This window comes from Notamacropus eugenii, chromosome 1 (genome assembly GCF_028372415.1).
Source record: "Notamacropus eugenii isolate mMacEug1 chromosome 1, mMacEug1.pri_v2, whole genome shotgun sequence".
Classification (NCBI taxonomy): domain Eukaryota; kingdom Metazoa; phylum Chordata; class Mammalia; order Diprotodontia; family Macropodidae; genus Notamacropus; species Notamacropus eugenii.
Genome location: NC_092872.1, coordinates 105,026,384 through 105,052,867, shown reverse-complemented (window position 1 = coordinate 105,052,867; position 26,484 = coordinate 105,026,384). Strand labels below are relative to the sequence as shown.

At 34.6% G+C, this 26,484-nt stretch overlaps 1 pseudogene; it reads left to right on the top strand.

Annotated features, from left to right (window-relative positions):
* On the top strand, positions 1 to 26,269 carry LOC140505448 (V-type proton ATPase subunit E 1-like; annotated as a pseudogene).
* The last annotated feature ends 215 nt before the right edge of the window (positions 26,270 to 26,484 follow it).

The following is a 26,484-nucleotide window of genomic DNA, read 5'->3' as shown; positions in this document are numbered from 1 at the left end:
TTTGGGGTTTTCTTGGTGGAGATTCAGGAGTGACTTGCCATTCCCTCCTCCAGCTCATTTTATACATGAGGAAACTGAGGAGAAAAGGGTTGGGTGACTTACTTAGGGTCATACAGTTAGTAACTGTCTGAGGCTGGATTTGGACTCATGAACATGAACCTTTCTGATTCCAAGCCCAGCGCTCTATCTACTTTGCCACCCTGATTATCTTTGTCTTTTGGAATTCTGTTAAAGTGAGACCGTTACTTCTCAGTGAGATTCAATCTCTAGCTAAAATTGACCATTTTTTTTTGAGGGGTAAAGGAAAGGCATTTGGGTTAAGTGACTAGTAAGTGTTAAATGTGTAATGCCGGATTAATTGACCATGTTTTGATAGACATAATCAGAAGGCATTTTGTTAAAATGTGGAGAATAATAGCACTTACTTCCCAGAGCATTTCAGAGGCTCCAATGAGACAATATATGCAAAGCACTTTGTAAACTTTATAGTTCTATGTAAATGTGTTGTAGTAATTAACATAGAGGCTATCTAGTCCAACCACACCTCATAAAAAATCCTTTCTACAACTGTGGCTAATGAGACTGCACTCAAAAGCCTCTAGTCAAGAAAGACATGTTTTTTTAAGGAATTCATTCTAATTTGGGGTGGCCCTAATCTTAGGAAGTTCTCCTTCATAGTGGATTTTCTTCTACAACTTCTAGCTATTATTCCCACTTTGGTTCTCTAAGGCCAAGGAGAACATTCCTCTTTCTTTTGAAAATCCTTTAAAAAGAGCTATACTCCCCTGTAGTCTTTTCTTTTCCAGGCTAAATATCTCTGCTTCCCTCATATGATCATTATATAGTGTCTTCTCTGGTTTTCTCTCCTGGTTAACCAACTCTGGTTACTTTCTGGCTTTTCTGGGTTCTTTCCTAAAATGTGGGATCAAAAATTTAGAACAGTTTTTCACATGTGTTTTAACTACCATATTCTGGCACAGTAGGAATATCATATAATCAGGGCAGCTAGATACTGGGCCTGGATTCAGGAAGACTTTCTGAGCTCAAATATGACCTAACACACTTACTTGTTGTGTGATCCTGGGCAAGTCATTTAATCCTGTTTGTCTCCGTTTCCTTATCTGTAAAATGAGGTGGAAATGGAAATGGCAAACCATTCCAGTATCTTTGTGAAGAAAACCCCAGGTGAGGTCATGAAGAATGAATAACTGAAAAATGACTGAACCACACCAAAAGCAATATCAACTCTTTAATTATGGTTATTGTCTATAAACAGCTTTGATTCAGTGAAATAAGCTTAGATTTTGGAGTCTAAGGACTTGGGTTAGAATTCTGGCTCTGCTACTTAATACTTTTATACACTTTTATACACTTCGGTAGGTTGCTTAACTTTTTCTAGCCTCATTTTAGCTATCTGTAAAATGAGGGAATTAGGTGGCATAAGCTCTAAGATTACTTTGAACTCTCCTTTTATCTCTGGGACACAAAATTCATCAAGCTTTTGGTATTCAGAGACAACTTCCTTTTCATGATTTATGTTACTATCATCATTATGTTATTTTTCTTGGTCCTTCTTATTTCTCTTTGCATCCATTACTATAAATCTTCCCAGGCTTCTCTGAATTTTTCATATTCATAATTTCTTAATGCAATAAAGTAGTCTTCATGTTCATATTATGTTTTTCTGTTTGGTCTCAGAAAGTAGAAGTAGTAAAAATGGGTAGAAGTGGTGGAGAGGTAGATTTTGGTTCAATATTAGCAGAAAAATGTTTTCTAAGAATTAGAATAGAAGAATCATACTTGACACATTTATATGAGGGTATATGCTCAATAGCCCTTAATACAATGCTGCCAAAGTTTGACAAAGAAACCACAGAATGTTGACTGATTATTGTGACATCTATCACTAATACTGGCTTATATTGATCTGTTGTTCTTTTGAAAGTTTATTTGATGTATATTATATTCTGGTATATGTATCATAGCTTTATAACTTTACCACATGCTGAACAAAAGGAAGTAACTTTAATTACTTTGAATACATTTTGTGGGTAACTATTGACTTTATGTTACAGTCATTATACTGCCATCTCCTCATGATAAATAAAAATAATTAAGTAAAAACATCTAATATATATGGTCAGGTATATAATATTCTCTCTTAGCTATCCTCCAGCTTTATGCTGTAAGGGGTTAATTAAATTTCATTTTCTTTCTTCTTGGACATTTTTTTCATTTACTCAAAGTTCAACTTTTTAAATGATTTACATTGCTGTGTGTTCTCTAGATTCTGCTTGTTTCTTTTTTCAGTTGGTTCATATAAATTTTCCCATGCTTTTCTGAATTTCTTATGTTTGTCCTTTCTAACCACAATATACACTTTCCCATTCACACACAATCATATTTTTTCAGCCACTCTCTAATCACTGGGCACCTACTTTGTTTCCATTTCTTTTCTACACTCTAAAAGAGTCATGCTATTGAAATTTTGATGTATGTTAGACTATCTTTTATAATTGTTAATAAGAGCTTTAAACTTCTGACTTCTTGATAATTCTTAAGAAAGTCTATTCATTCACTTAAAGTCAAAGCAAGTAGTAAGTTAAGGTTTCTTATGGCATTTGCTTCTTTCCTATAATAAATTTTTAACTAAAACCTCTTCATAATCAGTTCATACTGATTTCTTCCTAAACAAAGGAAGCAAAATATTTCTTAAATGAAAAGGGAGAGAAATCTTTGTCAGTGAGTTAATAAATGCCTTCTGAACTTCTTAAGAAATGAACATTCAACATTGTGATTTTTTTAAAAAAATGTAAATTGTTACTAGCTAATAGCAGTCTTAAAGTTATTCTTTTCATCCCTTTTATAAATGTTTCATGTCATACTGCAGCTCTTGCATTTGTTATCTGGTAAGCTGGCAGTGTTAGCATTGTTAAGTTATTTTGTCTGGCTATTACTTCAGGTCTTTTAGTGCTCTATGAAGAGGCCAGAGGGAATTTGACACTTTAGCTTCATTTTGTCAGACCAGCTCTGTACGGGGCTTTTCAATGGTAATGAAATGTGTTTTCCAAAAATTAAGTAAGTCTCTGACTAGAAGATTTTAATCTTAGGGGTTAAAAACCTCAATGGAAAAAAAATCAGATGTTGAAATTGACACTGAAGAGAAGGAACCTCAAAGTAGATTTAAGAGATGATGAATGTAGTGTCTGAAGTCAGATATGTTTTATACTAGGCTAATTCCACTTGGTCCCAGAGAGCAGCAGTAGGAATAATTGGTAGAAGCTGCAGAAAGGCAGATTTTTTCTTCAGTGTAAAGAAAACCTCCTGACAATTAGGATCATAGGATCATAGAGGTACAGCTGAAAAGGCCCCTAGTAGAAGCCTCTCTGATTTCAAATGAGAAAAACAGGTCTAGACAAGTTCCTGCAAGGTGACACAGGGATTAAGTTGACAGAATGTCCAAAAGTTAGAATGAGCTACTTGAGGAAGTGAATTCAAGATTCCCTGTCACTTGAGGGGCTTTATGCACAGGCTTGATGGCCTCCTAGCAGCAAAAGTATAAAGAATATTTTTATTTACATTAGGAGATCTCCTTTGATGTTTTCCAGCTCTGGGATTATGTGATGCTTTTTTGAAACTGGGGCTTCCTTTTGATTTACTAATATTTTCTTTTACATTGTGTTAGAAATTACTGCTTTGGTGAATTCAAATCAGTTGGCTTAGTCAAGTCACTTCAACAACCTGCATGATTCCCCTCCCCCCAACATTTTAAATCCATTGGCCTCAGTTATTGGATGGTTTCATTGAATTGACTGAACTTGCCATTTTTTGTGGGGATAGGGACTGGTGTTTGTTCAGCATCTCTGCCCCTAAGAAATGAGCAGTTCCCCTCACACAACCCAAGTGTATAATAAAAGTCTTCAACAGCAATCAACAGGCATTTATTAAAGGAGTACTGTGACTCAGGTACTGTGCTGGGGATACAAATACAAAAGCCCACCCTCAAGGATCACTGAAAAAAAATGAAAAAAACTTGGGATGGGATGATGAAAATTTCTCTTGTGTTATTTCCCCAACTCATTATTTCTCTTATTGCAGTATTTCAGTATTTTTATTGTTGTTCGTCCTTCATTCTCCAAGAGGACCATGGCATCAGGAAGGTGAATTGGATTTTAGAGAAGGAGGGCTATGCAAAGCCACCAGCCTCACTTTCTTATCCAAAGCCATCTGGTTCCAGTGGCAGGATATAGATTTGAATGACTGGATATGTCCCCAGATGCAGTGGGAAACCATGGCCTCTTTAAACTAAAGTCTTTCTCAGGTCTCACTTTTTCTATGGCAACACCCATTCAGTGATTAAGTCTAGGTAAGAAATGAGGTGAAGAATGACCTCTTTTACCTAGTGAAAAAAGTCAGTATACTATTTATATAAATGTTAGTCTCTTATTTTTTAATATAAAAACTTGCAAATTTTACTGAGGATCTGATAAGCAGTTAGTTAAAATGGTGTCTGTAAGTTATTTTCAGAATGTAGGCAGCCTTTCAAATGATATAAAGGCATATGTTGCCAATGTATGGGTCAGAATGGAAGGAAAAACTTCAGTCTGAAAATTCCATTTGCTAACTCACACCCTGAATTCGATAGAACATTGAAAACAGTAAATTACATATTAAATAATTATCTGTGGAATGAATACTGACCACATCAGTAAATCAACAGTCATTTCCTAATTGTCCACTGTGTGCTAAGCTTTGTGATACTGGTGAAATAACAGTGACCTCAAGGAGCTCACATTCTACAAAGGAGAAGGTGGGGGAGATGCAAAAAGACTCACAGATAATTCACAGAGTTAAAATAAATAAAATGTAGATGCAATAAAATCATAGATAAATAGACAGTGATGGAGGAGGTGGGGCATAACAACCAGGGAAATCGGATAGGGCTTCTTGAAAGAAATATACTTGAAGCTGAGCCTTAAAGGGAGCTGTGGGTTCCAAGAGGCTACCAGGTTTAAAAAACAAAAAACAAAAAACTTTATTAGCATGCAATATTTACTACTGTACCCATTTAAAGGTACAGTAGTGATTGGATAGGGAGTGTCCTGCACCACAAGAAGCAAACAGGTCAATTTAACTGAAGTACAGAGTACAGAGAAAGGGATTAATATGTAGTTAGTCTGGAGAGAAAAAATGCTGCCAGATTGTTAAGGGTATTTAAAAACAAATTGGGCCTTTTAAAAATTTTATCCAGAAAACAATGGGGAGACCCTAAAGCTTCTTGAGAAGGGGAATACCATGAATTGACATGAATCTTAAGAATATACATTTGATATCTGTGTGAAATATGACTTGAAAAGAATAGATATTGGGTGCAGGGAGATCAAGTTAGGAGCTGTTTCAGCAGTCCAAGTTAGAGGCAATGATGATCTACACTAGCATGATTGGAATGGGATTAAAAAGAAGGGACAGATAGGAGAAATGATGAGTAGGTGAATCAAGAAACTTAATTTGGATATTGGGATGGAAGGTGAATAAAGGTGAAAAGTTGAGGATTGCTCCTGAGTTTTGAACCTTAGTGACTGGAAGAATGGTGGTACCCTCAAAAATAGAAGGTTTAGAGGGGAAAATAATGAGCTCTGTTTTGGACACATTAGACTTGAACACATTACAGGTAAATGAATAATCAAAAACTAAAGCTGTAGTGTTTTGGACTGTGCAATTATACAGATGTGCATGACTTGAAGAATATTCAATATAGGAAAACTCAGATTTATAAGATAGGTAAATTCAGGTCTGATGATTAATATTACAAGGAACCTATTCCTTTCAAGGGGAATCTTTTAAACAGTGAGCTCCTCTGGTTCATTTAAATGTAAATTGATTTACAAAAGTTTAATGCATTCATAATATTTGAGGAATCCAGTTCTGGAACCAAGCAAAGTAAATTATAAAGAAATAGTAGATGTAGACGAAGAACATGAGACTGCAGAGGAAAACCATTTATAAGTTTTATCCACCCAAGGAAAGATACTGAATGTAGACAGAACTGAGTAATATCTAGGTATTCATTCATACAGCAAGTATTTACTAAACACTTAATATGCATCCACATATTGTTCATTAACCTCTTCAAGAAATTCTATTTTCTTTTTCTCAATTTTTTTCACAGGAATTAAGAGCTGGAAAGGAATTTAGAGATCAAAGTAATCCAAACCTTTCATCTGCCCTGTGTAGGTGACTAGAGAGCATATCATTAAGTGCCAAATGAATGGTACAAATTTTAGAAACGTAGATTAAGCTTTCAAACAGACTTTAAAGACAATCAAATTTAGCTGTTTAATTTTACAAATGAGAAAACTGAGAATCACGAAAGGTGGAGTGACTTTCCAAAGATCATGTGGGTATCAAGTATCAGTAAGGTTTTGAACTGAGGTTTGAAACAGTGCCTTCTCCACTGAGATTCTAAGTAGTATTAGGTATTCTTAGACTGAAAGACTTATGCTTTGAGAGGATTGCTTTGGCAGATGTGTGGATAGAATATTATGCACCATTTTAATTCATGTAAATTAATTTATGTTTGTGTGTGGAGGATGGATTGGAGAGGGGAAAGACAAGAAGCAGGGAGACTAATTAAGAACTTACTATTGTAGTTCAAGGTGATGAGGGCCTGCACTAGGGTAGTGGTCAAAGAGGTAAAGAAAGGTACAGATGTGAGAGATATGTCTTACCTCCACAATAAGTGGCAAATGATTGGATGTAAAGGATGAAAGGAGGGTTGAGTTGGCAATGGGTTTAAGATTGCAAATATAGGTTACTGAAAGGGTTCTGGTATCCTCTACAGCAATGCAGAGGTTTGAAGAATAAATAATGATTCCATTTTGGACATACTGATTTTGAGATGCCTGTGGCAGATATTTAGATATCAGATGGAATACATGACTTCTGAGGTCCCTTGCAGTTCTAAGATTCTGCAATTCTATTGCATAGGAGTTACTAAGAGGGAGAGATTATTGTGAATTAGGGTAGTCATGCAAGGTTTAATGGAGAGAGGGGAAAGGATTTAAACTGTATTCTACAATATGGGAAAGATTTAAATATGAATATTTTAGGCTGAGAAAATCACCCGAACAACACTTAACAGTCTGGACTAAGCAAAGAATGTTTGAGAAATGAATAGGCCAGGCAAACTAGAGAGAATTTAACTAGACTATTACTAGAGAGAGATAAAAGGCTGACAAAGTAGGTTGGGACCTGAGTGTGAAGGGCCTTATACCCTTGATAAGGAGTTCAGATTTTATTCTTTTGGTAATTATTGTTGTCAAATCCTTTTTTAATCCTGTTAGACTCAGGGGTTAACCTTTTTTTGGGGGGAGGCTTTCTTGGCAAAGATACTATAAAGGTTTGACAAACAGGGTTAAGTGACTTGTTCAGGGTCACACAGTCAATACATGTCTAAACCTGGATTTGAACCCCCGACTTCCTGACTCCAGGTTGGACACTATTCATTGTGTCACCTACCTGCCCTAATCAGTAATTGGGAGCCACAAAAATGTCAGAAATGGAAAGAGATAATGAGAGGGTATTTTAGGAAGATTAATCAAGTTGACCCGTATGCAGGTGGGTTGGAGGGAGAGAAGAAAATGAAATGATCTAGTCAGTTTTCCAGATATTTGAAATTCATTCTATCATGACATTTGCCATTCGTTAATTTTCAAAGGATCACTGAAGGTACAGTTTTCTCTCTTCTTCAACCAGTTACAAAGCTATAGAAATCTAGGCTTATTCTCCTCTCCCCCCCAAAAAGGAAAAAGAAAAATTAAGTTACAATAATTGACTTTTCAAAATGATCCTTTGCTTTACAAAGGGATTCAATGTAGTAAAATTTAGAAATTTCTTATTTGTAAAAACAATTAGAATATTGTACTTGAAATACTCTGTACAAAAATCTTCAGCAACATGTATATTATCTGAAGCAAGATACACTTCTGTTATTGTATGTATTGATAATAAAAGCATTCTTATGTAATGATGGTCATGTACAGGATAAGTTGTAGGTGGAGAAACTGGAGGCAGAAAGTGTGATTAAGATACAATTTGACAGGCTGCTTTCTCTTCTGCCGTTCTGCCGTATTTGGAGGCTGCCAGCTCCATGTAGGAGTTGCTGCTGTCACCATGGCCCTTTGTGACACTGACGTCCAAAAGCAGATCAAACACATGATGGCTTTCATTGAACAGGAAACAAATGAGAAGACTGAAGAAACAGGCATAAAAGCAGAAGAGTAGTTCAACATTGAGAAATGTCTTCTTTTGCAAACAGAGACTGAAAATAATGGAGTATTATGAAAAGAAGGAGAAACAAATTATGTAGCAGAGGAAAATTCAGGTGTTCACTGTAAGCAAGCAGGCAAGACTGAAAATCTTTTGAGCCAGAGATGACCTTATTTCAAATTTATTAAATGAAGCAGAGACTCTTCACAGTGGTGAAAAATACAACCAGATATCAGGTGCTTTTGGATGATCTGGTATAGGGATGGGGAACCTGTGGCCTCAAGGTCACATGTGGTCCTCTAGGTCCTCAAGTGCTAAATCACAGAACAAATCCCCTTAATAAAAAAGAATTGTTTTGTGAAGATTGGATTCAGTCAAAGGGCTGCACTTGAGAATTTAGAGGGCCACATCCTCCAGGGTTTATACCAATTGCTAGAGTCATGAATGATTGTCCATTTTAAGAAAGAGGCTCTCCCTCTATAGTCAACTCTACAGTGCAAAAAACAATCTCTTTGTACAAGATTGTGACAAAAATGATGCTGATGTCCAAGTTGATCAGGAGGCATACCTGGCAGAGGAAGCAGCTAGAGGTGTTGTGATCTATAATAAGAATCATAAAATAAAAGTTTCTAATACCCCAGAAAGTAGACTGGATACTATAGTCCAACAGATGATGTCAGAAGCTCATGGGGCTTTGTTTGGTACTAATGCCAACAGGCAATTTTTGGACTAAGCCTCTGACAAAGAGGGATCCAGTCCATCTGCTCTATTGATGAGCAATAAAAATGTCTATAATTGAAGAAACACTATCAGTATTCCTCCTTTTTGATGCTCTGATACTGTCCTGTGTTTTCCAGTGGAATAACAATAACCTTTGTGTAGAATGCTGTCAGCCTAAGTGTTAACTCTGGGAGAATATTTCTGGGCTTAAATTGTCAAGAAGTAACTTAGTTCATGCAGAAATGGCTAAGTTCTGATTATGTTTTAAGGACAATAGGAATACATATCAGTTGCATGGTTTTCAGTGAGAATCCTCTTTCTGTGATCTTAGACTGAAGGGAGCTGTGTGAGTTATATTATAGACTCTTTGTGTTTGATTTCTATAAGTTATGTAATATGCATAAAGAGCATGCATTTACTCCAGCATTAATAAATTACTTTTGTTAACTATTTGGACTTGGGATCTTTCCCACAGTTATATCTGTGATTCAAAAACCCAAGTTATGAATACGCTCTATTTATTAAAATTAAAAATACGTGGATCAAACAAAAAAAGATACAATTTGATAATATAGTTGTGAGGTAATGAGGACTAAAATTCTCCTTGCCTAAACAAATATTGGCTTCAGTTAATTATTAGGTGTTTTCAATGAATTGACCAATTGTTTTGATGTTATGTTGACCAAGGTGGTCATAAAGGGAATAGAAAAGAAGGGATATTATTAATGGAAGATATCATTAATTTCATGAATCATTACTGACTGTTGACCATATGTAAGTGATGAAAGGAAGGCATTATTACATTATTAATTATTTGATCATATATCATTCTCCTGAACCATGGATTGATAGTTGAATATGGATCAGGGAGTACTCTAAGAAGATTTTGATGTTATTATTATTTTTAACCCTGAGGAATTAGAAATATGGTTGTACCATTAACAGAAATTGGAAAGTTTACACAAGGAGCCTTTTTTCTTTTTGAGAGGGTCCTGAATTCACTTTCTGATTTGAGGTTTTTGAAGTGATGACATATCCAAGTCATTTGGAAACATTAAGTAGGACCTTGGGCAGGAGGACATGGTTCTATTTTGAGATTTTATAGTCCATCTGAAAAGAAGTAAAAGATGAAATCTTGGTGTTAAGATTAGTCATCGTCAACCAAAAAACACAAATGTATGCAGATGACATTGTGGCAAGCACATATACACAAATATAGGTTTGTTTGAAGATAGAAATTTAGACCTCTGATTTCATAGATGTAAGGAATTCCTGGAAGAGTAAATTCCCTTTCAATATATGTTGGCATCTTTTCTGCAATAAATAATCCTAGAAAGTTGCCTGGAATCAAATGACTTAAACAGAGTCACACAACTAGTTCATATTAGAACTGGAACTTAACTTTAAGTTTTCCTAAGAGGCCAGCTGACTATCCTTTATGTATTTGTGAACATAATATTATTGTATAATTTATTTTTCTTATACTATATCTAAAGTAAAAAGGCATTTTTTTCTAAAAGTTTTTCAACTAACTCATATATTAGAATTGGGTAAATCCGGTCAACATAATCTTTCGTTTCTCCAACCACTGGCCTATTAACATGTGATAGACAACACAAACAAAAATTAAGCTCCCTTATTCCGACACTTTAAATTATTATTTTTATCTTTTTTTGTTTTTTTATACTTACCTTTATATGTAACATATACTCTATGACTGAATATCATAAGCCCTTGAGGACAGAGATCATACCACATATAGAAAACACTCCATTGTAATTATGAAACCTTTTACAGATTTTCCCATATCCTTGGGATGTTAATTTGTTTATGAAGATTAAAATAAATGATTTTATTATCTAGCCTGTAATAATATTTAGGAGGTATAGTATGAAGTCAATAATAACATTATCTACCCTATAATATTTATTAGACATAGCACGAAAATAATATTATTTAGCCTATACTAATATTTATTAGGTAAAACATGAAAATAACAATATTATATAGCCTTTAATGTTATTTGTTAGGTGTGACATGAAAATTGCCACAGATCATCAATGGAGAGAATTTGAAAACATATCTATCAACTTTAGGTAAAAGAGTCCCTTCATAATTTTAAAAAATGATTTACTTTTCGTAAATGAACACTCTAAAGATGTGGGAAAATCTGTAAAAAGTTTTATCATTATAGTGGAGTATCTCACATAAGTGAATTGTGAAAGTTATGATTACATACCTTAGAAAATAGGGAGAAATAAGAGAAATGTGAAGCACATAATTGGTTTTATGAAAGACCCTGATAAGTTAGATCATCAAAATAGCATTTTAGAATGAAAATGAAAGATTAAGAAGTGAAAAATGGATAAGATCTGTAAAGATTTAGAAAATAACTTTTCACCATCAATGACAGAGCTGTCGCATTTAGATTTTTGCATCACATATATAATCTGTGAGGAAATAGATATGCCACTAAGGAAAACAATTATTGGAAAAGGAATTACATTAGACACAGTAAACACATAGGAAATCTATGCTGGACATCATGGAATTTTGAGGGTATGGAAAGGAAGACTCTCAAGATTTCTGACGGGGAAAAGTAGATTGCAAGTGTTTAGAAAAAATTCACATTGTTTTGTTATCTTCATACCTGTCATCATTTTAGTTTTAATATATAGAGCCAGTTTAGCATTAAAAAAGTTTCAATTCCTGCTTTGACACATAGCTATTAATCAATTAGCTTTGCTATGCTCCAGGAAAACTTCTAAGGCTGCATGCTGCAAAGTAATTGACAATCTGTGTAGTGGCAGGTGTTTTCTTATCAGGAGTTCACTAAACCAGGAGAACCATTGATGTTACAACTACTGAAGAACTAAGCCTGAGAAAATAAGGGGAAAAGCAGACATTTACATCATCCTTTAATATTGTCAAAGCACTTCATGTAATGCAACTATTTGACCTAATATTTGCTTTTGCATCTCTACAAAATGGTTATGAGAATGATGCAGGGGTATATTGAGGGCCTCTTTGATGAAGGCATTGCAACAGAATAGCCAGACATTTACAAAAGATATTCTATAGCAGACCTCATCTTTGCAGTCACACAATTAACTGAAAGGTATAGAAAACGCAAAATCTTACTTCGCTTATTTGTTGATTAGTTTTTAAAAAAATGATTTAGTGGCACAAAATGCTGCCAGAAAGGTTGTCCTCCAAAGAGATGTATCTCATGCATAGTAAAGCATATGGGGACAAGGATTTATGAAGGACCTGGGTCTTAATAATTGTGCTAAGCCTGAAATCAGGAAGACTTGAGTTGAAATCCAGCCTTAGCTGCTTAATAACTGTGTGATCTTGTGCAAGTCACTTAGCCTCTATAACCATAAATTATAGAGAAAATGCCAATTTGCCCTGGTAGATTTCACTAAAATTGGTACAATTACTAAAATGATGTAGTTTGCTTATCTCTAACAAGCATCTTCCCATAGTCTTTTGGTAATAATTGTAATTTGAGATAGTTGTGTTCTGTTTCCCAAGTACCTTTAATCTCATTTTATAAAAGTAAAAGCAACCTATACAACAAAAGCTAACAAAATGTCCCACAACTACATGAAATGAAAAAGAAAAGCAACTTATGTTTGAATTAGTGACCTCTTCTAATTTTTACATCTATAATTAAACCCAAGATTTTAATCAAAATTATGATTCTAATTAAGGGAAGGAAAAACCTTTACTATAAGAGCCTGACATACAGAATCCATAAAGAAAAACTGTCAAATTCCAAAAGCCAATACGAATCTCCAATGGTTGTGATGATGGGATGCAAATAGTTGATTTTTAAAAAGAGGAAACAAATTACTAAGAATTATTTTTTAAAACAATATGTTCATACTGATTAGCAGTCATGGAAACAAAATTAAAATAGATTTGCAATACACCTAAAATAAAATGTAACTGAACTCAGTGCTTTTGATATTGCAGGTTAAGTAGGCATACTGCTCATGGAATTGCAGATTAACTTAATATTTTTGGATCAATTTGGTAACACATGATGAGTCATATTAATGAAAAAATTTTTTGATTCCATAAACCCATTGTGGTTATTCTACCTTGAGAAGGTTATTAAATAAAAATAAATCTCTATGGTGATATTTATCATGTTGTTATTTGTAATTAAAAAGAATTGTGAGCAACATTAATATGAACACTTTGGAATAGCTGAACAACTTGTGTTTTGGCAATATGTTGGATTAGTATAACATCATTAAAGCAGAATCTGAAGAAATATGGAATGTGGAATGACATAAAATGAAGAAAACAGAACCATGAAAATTATATACATATTGTGTATTTGCATCTTTTCATCTACACATAGGAGGTTTTGTCTGGCTTGTGATTATTTTATGTATCAAGGGCTGATAGTGTATCATGGTACTTAAAATTGTAAGAGTTTATAGAAACCAATGCAATATAATTTCATGGGTATGAAACTGTGCCTCAGAGAGGTGAAACCAATTCTTAAGGTCACAAAGGTAGCAAGTAACACTGCCTGATTAGGTTGAACTTTTATCTGTTTGATAGTGGGGTAAGAACACATACATTTTCACCATTATTTATAGGTTGGATAAGTAGTTATTTCTGGTATGCACAAGTTGATCTATTTCAAAGACCTTTCATCCTAGGTCTGTATAACCAAATTACATTTTTCTATGTGATTCTTTAAGGTAACTGTCAGGATGTTTTTCTGTAGCCCATTTCCCCTTTGATAGTATCCCACATGATTTGGTGCTCTCATTTTCTTTTCTCTTCATATGATTTTTTATGTCATAGAAAATCATCAGAATCTGTCTGTCTATCTAGAGATGGAAGCAATATGTGATTTATTTAGGACAAGCAGTGATTTTGATAGTTTCATTTTGTGACAGCAATGGATGAATATGTATATGTTCTACTACTCATACTAGGCTCATTCAGACCATCTAACTGACCAGATGAAAGAAGGAGCTAGTTTTTCCACATGTTGTTAGTTGCCTGTTAACAAATGACTAGATTTCATGCCATATGTGTGTTTCATTGCTTTCTTCGGTTGTGCTTTCAATTCTGTAGTTTTAAAGAATTGTTATTACTTCCACAAAATGTGCCAAAGTTGTAGCTTTGAAAAAGCACAAATAAATGACTGTTAGGGAGACTGTTGTATTAGTGTAGTGAAGTTTTTCATGATCATTCAAATCTACAGTGAAAAACGGTCATTTGCACTGAAGTCCAAAGTGAAGGGTGGTTAAAAAAAAGTAGTGCTAAGAACTGAGAAACTGTCATTGAGAAACAGCTTAATTAATCCTTTGCAAACAAAGATGTTTCATAGAAACTTACAACTCACATGATTGTTATTGACACACAGTGTCCCATAGACTTCTTGAAGTTGGAAAACAGTGAAAAGGTAAGTAAAAAAAACTGCTAACCATTGCTATGAAGAAGAAAATTTCTTGTTCTACATAATACAAAAAGACTGGAGCAATTAAAATTGAAAACGGATAATTTTTACTGATGGATTCTTTTTCCTCATTCAAAACCATACAAAAAACTATTTTCAGAAGAAATCTATGTCAATCTGTATGATATGGGAATATTCAGGATAATGCAAAGCATCCACCCAAAGAAATTTTGTAAGAATATTTTTCCAGGTCACCTTGAAGTCTTGTCTTCATTGAAGGAATCATGGACTCTAATAAATATGTGGATATTCTGAGAAGTAGAATTATTTTGGAGTTAGGAAAATTCCCAGATGGAGATGCAACAATGTAACAAAATTTTATACCACATTATATATCACAAAAAGCTAAGAAATTCATCCAAGAGATGGGGACTAACATGGTTTAATGACCTGAGAACTCCTCTCATTTCAACATCACTGAAATGTATGTGTTCAATCAAGGTTAATCTGGGGAAGGGGAATGGACTTAGCATTATGATTAATATCTAATGGATTGTGTAGTTTCATGATGAAGAATTAAAGAATACGTGTCATGCTCTTGTGAATTCAATGCTAAATTATACAAAACAAGGAAATGTAGCAAAAGAAAAATATATAATGTATAAAAATAATTTTAAAGACAGAAAATTTTAAGGTTTATTGCATGTTAATGAATATAAGTATTTTATTTTATCATGGTTAATTTAAATAAAATTATATATTTTTGTGGGTATTTGTATATCCTGTATCCCTATCGAATTATATTTTTTTAAAGAAGGAGGTTTCTCATATTTCAGATAGTTCCTTAACTTAGGAGAGTTGGGCAGGGTAACAAAGTGTAGAACAGTTATAATCTGCATTCATGGAGAGAATGTTCACTCCAGAATATCACGGTTCACAAAGAATATTGCTAAGGTAATATCAGTGCATAACTTTAAAGTTTATAGAACACTTTCTTCACAACAAACATAGAGTAAGTAGCATAAGTATGATTTTATGGATGAAAAACCAAAGTTGCAAAGCAGAGTTGAAGTAAGTTGGCTAAGATTGCATTACTGATAAGAGGCAGTGATTCAAATCTATGTTTCCTTACTCTAGGTTCAGTGGAACCACATTTTAAAAAAAATTATTCTTTGCTACATCTGCTATTTATGCTAACATCTGTGTTGGACTTAATTTAGATAAGAGTAGGTTGGACTGATCTTTGATTAAGCCAGGGCTTTATTTATAGACCAAATGACTAATGTAATATTGATTCAAGGATCTCTATTTAAATACTTGAGAACACACTTTTAGGTACCCTAGAGTGTTTTAGAAGCATCCACTTACACATAAATGATTGATGTTTTAATTAAAAATATTGTCTCTAGTCATTTTCATAATTTCCATAGGAAAGTATGGAAACTTTATTGACCTAGATATTCTAAATACATCAGTCTGTCCACTTATACCATCCTATGTCTTTGAGTTATTATATGCTCTTGAAAATAATTAAACTATATTTCTTTACAATTACTCTTTAATTCAGATTTCTTCAGTAATTTAGAGTGGTGCCCCTTCACAAATACTTACATTGTTCAGTTTCATAATGTTTACACCTTGGTGTCAGTGCAATAATCACAAGAAATTCCCACATCCTGGGGGTACCAGCACACAGGTGAGAGGAATGATTAGGCTCTTTCCACTGTACTAATCTGCCATTTGTGAAGGAAATGTGAGGACTATAAGGTCCTTCCCATTCTGGTGGTATACCAACGACAGTGGTGAATCTGTGTAGTAGGTGGGCATTGAGCACCTGGGGGTTAGGTACTAGCAATGCTAGGAGGAAACTGACTGAAAAGGGGACAGAATGGCACCTAATAAACAATACTATACAGCATTTTTGAGGATGGCTTTAATGTTTCCTGTCCTGTTCGCAGATAGAAGAAACAGGGATCAATGACTTTTTTTACTTTGTAGGTCTTTTATTTTTGTTCTCTTGGGGTATTAAAGGTACTCTCTAAATATACCATGAAAATAGGCTATTTAAAAATTAATAAAATAGTTTGATATCTTTTGTTTTAATAATAGTTATTTCCAGGCATACTTTGCCCTCTCATCTCCCCACCTTTAGAATTGAATCTTTTAGCAAACAAAAACAACTGTAACGTATTAGCTGTATCTGATGATGCATATGGCATTCTGCTCCTAGTCACTCACCTCTCTGTCAATATTTCATTATATATTTGATAGTAACATTTCTTTTAAAGTTCCTTATAGTGTTTTTTTCAATTATATCAATATTTCTAGGTATCAATTTGTATAAATCCTCGCATATTTCTTTGAACATTTCTTTGTGCACAATCATATTCCATAACTAACTTGCACTGCATTTTGTTCAACTACACAGTAGCTGTCTTCATGGCATTCTACAGTATCCTGCTTTATATTTTAAGCCAGTGAGATCTTGTATCATTCCTTTGGCTTACTTTGCGTATGGTCAAACCACCTGTTGTCTCCATGCATATAACAGGTAAAAACTAACTTACAACCCATTTTATTTCAAGATAGGGAAATTGGCTTTCTTTCAGCATTGGTGAGCCTGCCTTGCCTTTTAAAGTTAAGTATCGTGCACAAAAAGCAATAATGATATAGCCCAAGAAGTTAGTCACTGTGGCACAGAAATAAATCTGAATTATGGAATGAATGAAAGGAAAATTTTAAAAAGAATGAAAGAATAAGAGAACTAAAGTCCATTTTTGTTATGAAGAAAGTATTAGAAACTAGAGTATATTATGTAAACCTTTTCAAAAACTGTACTGCATTACCTGAATGGTTTCAAGGTAAAAAACCAGTAGGCATTCTATACTATACTGTTTCATTAAGAAATAACACTACTCTATTATTTTATATTTATATGATGAATTTTGTCCCAGAAAATCTCAATGTGATTCACAAATTGTACTTAGCAGACTTTTTATACCACTGAAAATTAATTTTGGGAGCAAAATAGTCTGGGGCCACCATCAGTATGACAGTACATTTCAGAATACCCTTCTGATGATCAGAGAATAGGTTCTTGAGATACCTAGGAATAGATGAATCCTAGAACTTCTGTCCCCCATATAAAGTACGTCATATAGCTTCCCACTTTGCCTTCAAAGCTTTCTCTTCTAAGACTCCAGTCTTCTCATAAATGCTTTCTTCCTTATGTCTTACGCATTTTTTAAAAACTCTCACTGATCTCCCTTTTAAGAAGTTTGTGCTCTGGGCTCAGTGCCAGGGCTCCTCTCTTCTTTCATCCTTTCTTTTATTTGATCCTTCATTTATTTCATAATCTTACTATTCATTTCATCTCAGATAAGGAGCAAGAATGCACCTGAACTAGGGAATAGGATACCTGACATTTTAAATCCTAAATCCTACATTTATAAGTAAGGAAGTTTCCATCTTTAGATTGATGAATAAATATAATGACAAAGGACAGACATTATCCAGAGTTAAGGCCACATAGAAAACACAGAGGAGCTTAAAGAAACGTTGGAATCAATTCATCATTCAAACATGAATTAGTATACCTGTCTTCCCGTATTTCCTCCAACAATGAATTTGTCAGTTTTTTGTCAGTTTCATAGATGCCATGATACTTGATAGTTATTTTAATTTCCATTTCTTTGGTTATTCTTATAAACATTTTTTACATTGTTGTGATTAATTTGCCTTTCTTTTGAAAACTGTTAACTCTTACCTTTAACTACTTGCCTATAGATAAAGATTTGTGTAAATTTTCTATAAATTTATTTCTCCCTATTCCTGATAGAATATCTTGTGCCTGGTACGGTATTGGCACAAAGCAAGTGTTTAATAAAATGTTTGTTAAATGGAATTAGAGTGTGTGTCTGAGTCTTTATGTTGGGGTGAAGGAGAATAACAAAATAATATAACATGCTGCCTTTTATGCCAATGCACAGTAGGAGTGAACATATGCCATATTTGTTGCTTTTTGTGACCTCGTGGGGAAAATATTATCAGTGCACCTACCAATGCTTAATCACACTGCTTCCCTGGGCTTTATATAGTCCCAGTGCCTACCTACACTCTACAAGGAACAGCAGTTGAAAGTCTCACAGGGTCTCTCCTACAGCTCAGAAAAAGAAATGAGTATGGCCTTTGCCAGTTACAGATGCATCAGTGCTTTTGTGGAAGAGAGAAATGTGTCGGATTGGAGCCAAAACCATCCTCTCTAATCCAGCTGGCAGGCCTACCTCCTCCATTAATCTGCCCATTTTAAAGAGTGACTATTCTTTAGCTGCACTATAAGACATGCAGAAGGACTGGATGTCATTAAGAGGCATCTGCCAGGGGGAAATACATTTTTACAGAAGCATTTTAATTTTAGAATGACAAGCTACTAATAAAATTGCAGACACCTAGAACCCTCAGCTATGAGGCTAGGAAGCTTGAGTTGTTTTTTTCTTACAATTTGGTGCCTATTTTTACAAACCTAATTTGGAGTCATCAACTCCATCACTGCAACACCTTTACTTATAGCTACTGAACTTATCTGTCATTCTGGCAAGGAGATTTCTAGTAATAATTTTGAAGAATTTTACATTATGTGAGTATAGCTAATAGATTTTGAGGTTTTTGAAATTTGTTACCGTAAGCAAATCAGCGGGAGGTAGCAGGTCAAATTTTGTCTTGCAATAATCTATGGTTTTTTTTCCTTTTTGTTGTTGTACTGTACTTCCTTTGTAATAAGTTAAATTTCAAGAATGTGATATCATTCATGTAGGAATACTTGTTAGACATAGGAATACTTATTAGACATACTTATATGACTGTGTTGAACAAAACAGGGTCTTAGTTTCTCTGTCTCAGGTAACCCTCTAAACTTCTAAGTTATAGACTGACTGTGATCATTCTCACCTGAGGGAGCTCTTACTTGGTTGACATAAGTGTCCTAGGTGGAATTTGAAACTAATATTCCCTGAATCCAAATAGAAGACATCTGCCATTGTACCATATCAGGAGCTTTTGGAAATAAATGCATTGTTAGAAGTCCTTATCCCAGCCTATACGAATTGGGGATGATGTAAGATTGTTACTTACCCTCTCCTACATCCATGAAATGTAAACTCACAATTGACAAATGTTCCTGAAATCATGATGAGAAAGAAAGAAAACTTTAAAGCAAATGACCATTGATTTTTAACAGACATGACCAATACATTCACATCTTCCCTTTTGCCTACTATTTTGCATACATGAATGTATATATGTAAGTGAATGCATTAATTTGCTCAATCTCTTTATTTCCATCTAATCCTTAAATCCTATGATACTAAGTACATACTATTTTGTGAGTGAATGTACATTTAGCCAATTTTTTCAAGTGGGAGTCTATAGTGTTTGAGAGAGGGAATGAGAAGTTAAAACGTAATTGCTGTTGGAATTTTTGGAATGAAATGGGAGGATATTAATGAATACTATGTGCTAAGTGCAGGGAATGTAAGTAAAAAGTGTGACAATGCCTGATCTCAAAGAGGGAGGCAACATATGCAGAGGAGTCTGCTGGCAAGTCAGATGGCAAAACCTAGGGATTCTTAGGATACACTGTTGGGAAGGGGAGACCCTGATAATATCTGGACAGAAAGAGTTAAGGTTGAGGGAACCTTAAGGTTAAGGGAAAGGCAGACCATGTGCCAGTATGGTGGACAATTTCCACCATCTCTGGGCAGGCTAGGGGCAATGATGATGATGGTAATGATAAACGTTTTTCTCTCTCTGCTTGGCCAAATAATTCTTTCAAAGGATCTTCTCTTTCTACATCCAAAGTAGAGGAAGGTATTGTGAAGAGTTTACTTCTCTCCTTTCCTGTTGATGCCTACCTCTAATTTTCACACACCAACATTCCATTACCATTTTATAGTCTAAATCCTGTTAGAATATGAAAGACTAAGGAACCAGAGAGAACATTTCCTTAATTGCAGAGTTGTATAAGAAGTTATCTTCCTGTAGTTCCTCCACAATCAATGCCACATCTTTCTTATTCTTAGCTGACACTGTATAAGAGACATGAGTCACAAGAAATTACAGAAGACATGTACCTCTTGCTACAACATTTTGAGACTATTATAGAAACAGATCTGAAACTTCTCTGATGCCAGGCTACTCACATGGAATAAAATGAAAGTGAAAGACTATAAGGTATAAAGCCTTGAACACAGTCAGTTAATAAACATTTATTAAATGCCTACTTAGTGCAAGTCACTATGCTAAGCCAAAAAGTCACTATGCTAAGGCAAAAAGCCTTTCTCTCAAGGAGCTCACAGTGTAATGGGGAGACTACATGCAAACAACTATGTAAAAACAAGATTATATATGAGATAAATTGGAAAGATTCAAAAGAGGGAAAGCACCAGAATTAAGGAGGATCAGAGTAAGGTTTTTTTAATTACTGTACTTAGGTGAAAGTATAATAAAAAAAATAGAACTTCTACTATGATATTGATCTTAGGACTCTTGATTGTGACCTGGAAGGAGACCATAGTGTAACCATCTCCCTTTACAGATGGTCAAACTAAAGTCTGGAAAAATAAAACGGTGCCCCAAAGGTCTCACACTGGACTAACCAAGCCAGGATTTGAACCCAGGTCTTCTGATTCTAAATCTATTGCTTTTCCCACTATAGCACAAGTATTCTAATGTTTGTTGAATTCATTTGAAGTGAATTGGCTGAAAGGGAGACTGTGTGTTTATAGCTTTAGCCAAAGCTGTAGGATGAAATTTGGGGCAGTAATACTCCTCAATAACAGAAATCGGAAAAGATAATTCTTTTTGTTGGTAGATTTATAGGTCCAAGGTGAATTCCAAAGTGAGTACTTCAATGTCTCAATGAATCTATCATCCCATCTTTCTTCTAATGGCACCAGTTGCAACCTATTCATCCTTTATCTTCTTGACTTAGGCAACTCTAGTTGATAGAATGTTGAACTTGGAGTTAGAAAGACCCAAGTTCAAATCCTACCTCAGTTACTTATCGTGAAACCTTGGACTAGTCACCTAATATTTCTACCTCAGTTTCCTCCTTTGTAAAATGAACGTATTGCAAGTGTTGCAAACTGGTTTAGGAATAGGGTAAATGAAGGCAATTGGCTTTTTTTGTCAGCAATCTAAATTTTTTTAGTTACTTTTAAAGCACTTTAAATTTAGGTACTATTTTATCTATGATTTACCTTTTCACAAATCCTGGAATTACTACAGGGTTTGAGAAAATATAGCATGTCTCAGAGGTCTTCAGAATAAAAGGGTCTTAACTAAATGGACTAGTGCTTTTTTCCCCAGGTCTTAGACTGTGCAGTTCTACTGTAGTGTTTAAAGAGATCTCCGTCAATGAGAAAACAGGTAACATGGGATAGAGTCTATTAAAAAAAATCTTTCTCCTTAAAATATGCTTGCTAAGTATACAAATTAAAGATACAAAATAGTAAACTTTCCCAGAATACAGTATTTCCAAGTTGCGGTGTGTACTTTAAGTAGTTTTTAAAGATTAGGCCCATATGAGAAGTTGGTCTCATGTTATTTTGTTCTTAGCATAGAAAGTTGAAAATGCTGATCATAGGACCCCAGGTAGGAATTCTATCCTAGGTAGTGAATTCTGTCCTACCAGTTTGTTAAGGTTGATCACCAGGTCAAATGAATATTGTATAAAAAGTACTTTCTAAACCTTAAAAGTACTTCATATTATCAAGTGGAAAAATATGAATAACAATAACAGCAAATATATGACCTCTACTCTTTAACTCTGAAATTCAGTGAGGCTATTGGAGAAATAATATTGTTTATCCAAGCAAGCACTGAAATACATAATATTACAATTTAATGGTATGATAATGTTTTTGGGCATACAGTTTTGGATCAGCTTTTGCTTTGTCCATGTATGATTTATCTGTGCAGAATTTGAGATTCCACATTCACCCTTTTGACTCATTTGGCATGCTAGCAGTACCTTCCCATAGCACCCAGAAGCTAAGGGTCAAAAGTACCAACTAATTTTATTATTAATCTAATGAAAACAAATAAGAAGGTAAGTATTGGAAAACGGTCAGATAATGCTGCCCTAAATTAGAAACAGGTGATTCAACAACTCTATGTCTCTGTTAACTTTGCTAAGCAAGAGTAGACCATATGTATATACATAGCTGAAAATAAACTCATGAGAGTCAGCTGAAAGTTGAAAAAACTTCAACTTCCTTTTATTTGTGTCCTATTATCTGTGAAATTACCACGTCAGATGCACTTCTGATTAGGAGTTTATAATTTGTATAAGGACATATAGCAGTTTAGTGTTGCAGGTGAGATTAGAACCGAGGTGCACTGATAGATTGCTTGGTACTCACTGACCTCTGGCAGGACCTATCTCTACCAAAAATCTGGCCCATTGAGGAATGATTTCTTCCGGAAAGTTTTTATGCTGTGTAGCTGAAAATAAAAATGTATTTTGAATGTTAGTAACAGACATGATTCATCTGAATTTGTGACGTGCACTTAGAGGCATCTAGGTGGTACACTGGACAGCGCCTTGGCCAAGCCTAGAATCAGAAGGATGACTTCAAATTTAGCCTCAGACACTTACCACCTACGTGACCCTGTATCAATCATTTGACCTCTTTTTACGTGAGTGTCCTCAGTTATAAAATAGGGATGAAAATACCAAAAAATTCCAGGAGTTATTTTGAGCATCAGATGAAATAGCATTTATAAAAAGCTTTAGTAATAAATGTTGATTCCCTTTCTTCTCTTCCCTTGTGATTTAAGTATACCTAGTAAAATCTCATTAAATCAGATTAAAGGCATAAAAACCCTATCTAAATTACTGGTCCAAATTATATTATGTTGTTAAGGAAATATTTTTTTAAAATGATTTTCAGTATATTTCAAAATTTGGCATTATAGACTCTGGCATTTAGGGCTGGAAGGGACCTCAGAGATCTTCTGGCTAAACACCCCCATTTTACAGATGAGGAAACTGAGGGCTAAAAAAGTTAAGCGACTTGCCCAAGGTCAGACAGACAGTAAAATGACAGATTTGAAACTTGAAACCTGGTCCTCTGACTCCAAGTCCAAGGCTCTTTCCGCTCTGTCAGTCTTACTGGGTTGAGGGTGGAAAGTTACAAATGAAGATGGTTCTGTATTCTGTAATGTCTCAGCTACATAAAGTTATACCATTTATTTCTAATTTTGTACTAAACAAAAGTCATATGAACTCTTTCTAAGTTGGTTTTAATGTATTTAAAATTATTCCTCTTTCTTCACCCCAGCCCTGTCCCATCTATTCTGTCCTGGTTTTGTTTAGCTGAAACATTTTCCTCTTATACGATTATACGAGATGCAAGTTTTGGTTAATATTGTGGCATCTTGTGTGACAGATCAAGCCATCAAGCATTATTAACTCTCCATTTCGGGCCATACAATGTTTGAGACATTGGATCAGCTGATTTTTAATGAACATGATGAATATGGTCATTTATAACCTCAGAATTTGTGTAAAGGAGAAAAAAATGGAAAGGGTATTTCTTTACATGGAATGATCTAATGAGTAGCTGCTGTTCTCATACACATAAAAATAATTAAAATGGAAGATTTTGTTTGTTTTCTAGACCCTTAAAACCCTTTTTAATTCTTGTCCAGACATGGGCAATACAAAAGATCCCTTTTGATTAAGCATCTTCTTATTAACTAGAGGCAAAATGTTATCATTTCAAGCCAAAACATGAATAATTCCTTTCCAGTTAAAAACAATCCACCTAATTCCCTTTTGATATGCTACTCTTTGAGTCTTTAATAGGGGTATTGAATATTTGCCGCACAGTACAAATATGACGGATCTGACTTGTTTAGCTCTCACACTGTTCAGGAGCAGGGAAGAGAAATATATCACAAAGAGCTAATAACTAAGATAGGGATTTTATGTTATGTATAAGAGCCAAATTTCCATGCTTAGAGTATATTTACATCAATTATTTTGTTGGGAAACTGTCTTCCTCCCTTCTTTTATTTAATCAGTAAAGTAAAAAGATAATGAAGAAGACTTCAATTTTGCACCTGACTTAGGATGTGAAAAATGAATGCATTGGTTATGTCAATCAGATTTTTCCCCCTTTTACTGTGACATAAATTTGCATAGATTAAAATGGAAATGGAGAATAAAATGTAGGGGACCCTCAATAAACAGAATTATTTCCAGCACCAGAAACCTTATGGAGATTGTCACAATCAGCTAGCTACAGTTTTCCAGTTGACATTCAACAGAGGAAAAAGAAAACTTATAACAGAAAAAAAGAGAGCATGATGCCACTGATTTTTAGTTACATATTACTATATTTTACTCTTAAAGGAGCTTCTTGGGAGCTTATTCATTACTTTAAATGAACTAATTACCCTAACAAGTTTGTCCTGTCATCTGTTTCTCAGTCTGCATAGCAGATGCAATGCCACAATTTAGGTATGTGAAGTTCTGCTGAAAATTTGTTTTTTTAAGTAATTGACAACCATTAAGTTAAAAAAGAATTGTAAAAGGTTCTAGTTTTGAAACACTGAGCATCTCATCATCTGTATTTAGGAACAGTAGGGAAATAATGACAATATCTTTAGAGTAAGAAACAGCCAAAAAATGTACCAACGAAGGAGCATGACCATATGCTGATGTGATGCAGGCTGCATCCATTCTAAATGTAGGTCATTTAGTAGTAATGTAGAAAAGAACATAGCGTCTGCTTTCAAGTATTTTATACAAGTGCTAATTATGTAAAAACAAGAACTGGCTAACACAGAGAAGTAAAAGTAATAGAGGAACACATCAGTGAAATAATCGTAACCCTCAGAGACATTTGGTAGCTATCATAATAATTTACGTAGCATTTTGATGTTTGCAAAGCAATTTGCATATGCTACTGCTTTCATCCCTCCCTCAAATCAAATACTTTGATGGAACATAATGTCATCAGCATGTATAATTCCTCTCCTTTTGCAGATTCTAAACCTCAATAGTTCTTGGGTATATGTTGCCAAAAATTTTACTATGGAGCTACAACCTAGTGTACAGAAGGACTTTGAGTCTGAATACCCCCTAGTCTCTTCCCATTCTTGTCTACCCTATGTATGGCTGCCAAAGTTATTTTCCTTAAGTGTTGATCTAACCATGTAGTTCTTATTTCCTCTGGGATAAAATATAAATAGTTTTGTGTAGCTTTTAAAGCCATTCACAACCAAGCCTGAAACCCTTTCCAGCCTGATTTGACATTACTTTCCGCCCCATACTCTGTGATTCAACCAAACTGACTTTTTCTTTGTTCCTCCCATGAGACACTCCAACTGCTGTCTCTGGCTATTGCATGTTTCAGGAATATGGCATAGAGTCCTCCCTTCTGTTAGGGTGTAGTTCAAGCACCATGTTCTGCAGCAAACTTCTTGATTCTCCCACCCTGTCCCAACTTCTAGGGTTCCTTTCCCCAAACTATCTTGTTTTTCAACACTGTATATATTTGCATCCTGGGCCATCTTCAGTCATCCTGATGACTGGGTCACTGGATCCAGATGGCTCAGAAGGAAAAAGTGAGGCTGGTGACCTGCACAGCCCTCCCTCACTCAAAAAGTCAAGTGCAAGTCATGTCATCATTTCTCCAATGGCACAGTCTTCTTCAGTGACAAAGGATGAACACAACAACAAGAGCAGTAATTATTTTTTAAAATAATATTTTACTGTTTCCCCAACTACATAAACAATTTTAACATCTGTTTTTTTTTTAAGTTTTGAGTTCCAAATTCTAACCTTCCACGTCTCCCCTCCTACCTCCCTGAGAGGGTAAGCAATCTGACAAAGGTTATGCATATGCAACCATGTAAAACATTGCTACATTAGTCATTTTGTGAAAGAAAACTTGAAAGAAAGTTTTTTTTTACATGACTATTGAAATAAATTTTATAAGCTTATTTACCTACATATCTATGGAGAAACTTTGAGCTATCCAATTTTATTATTTCTT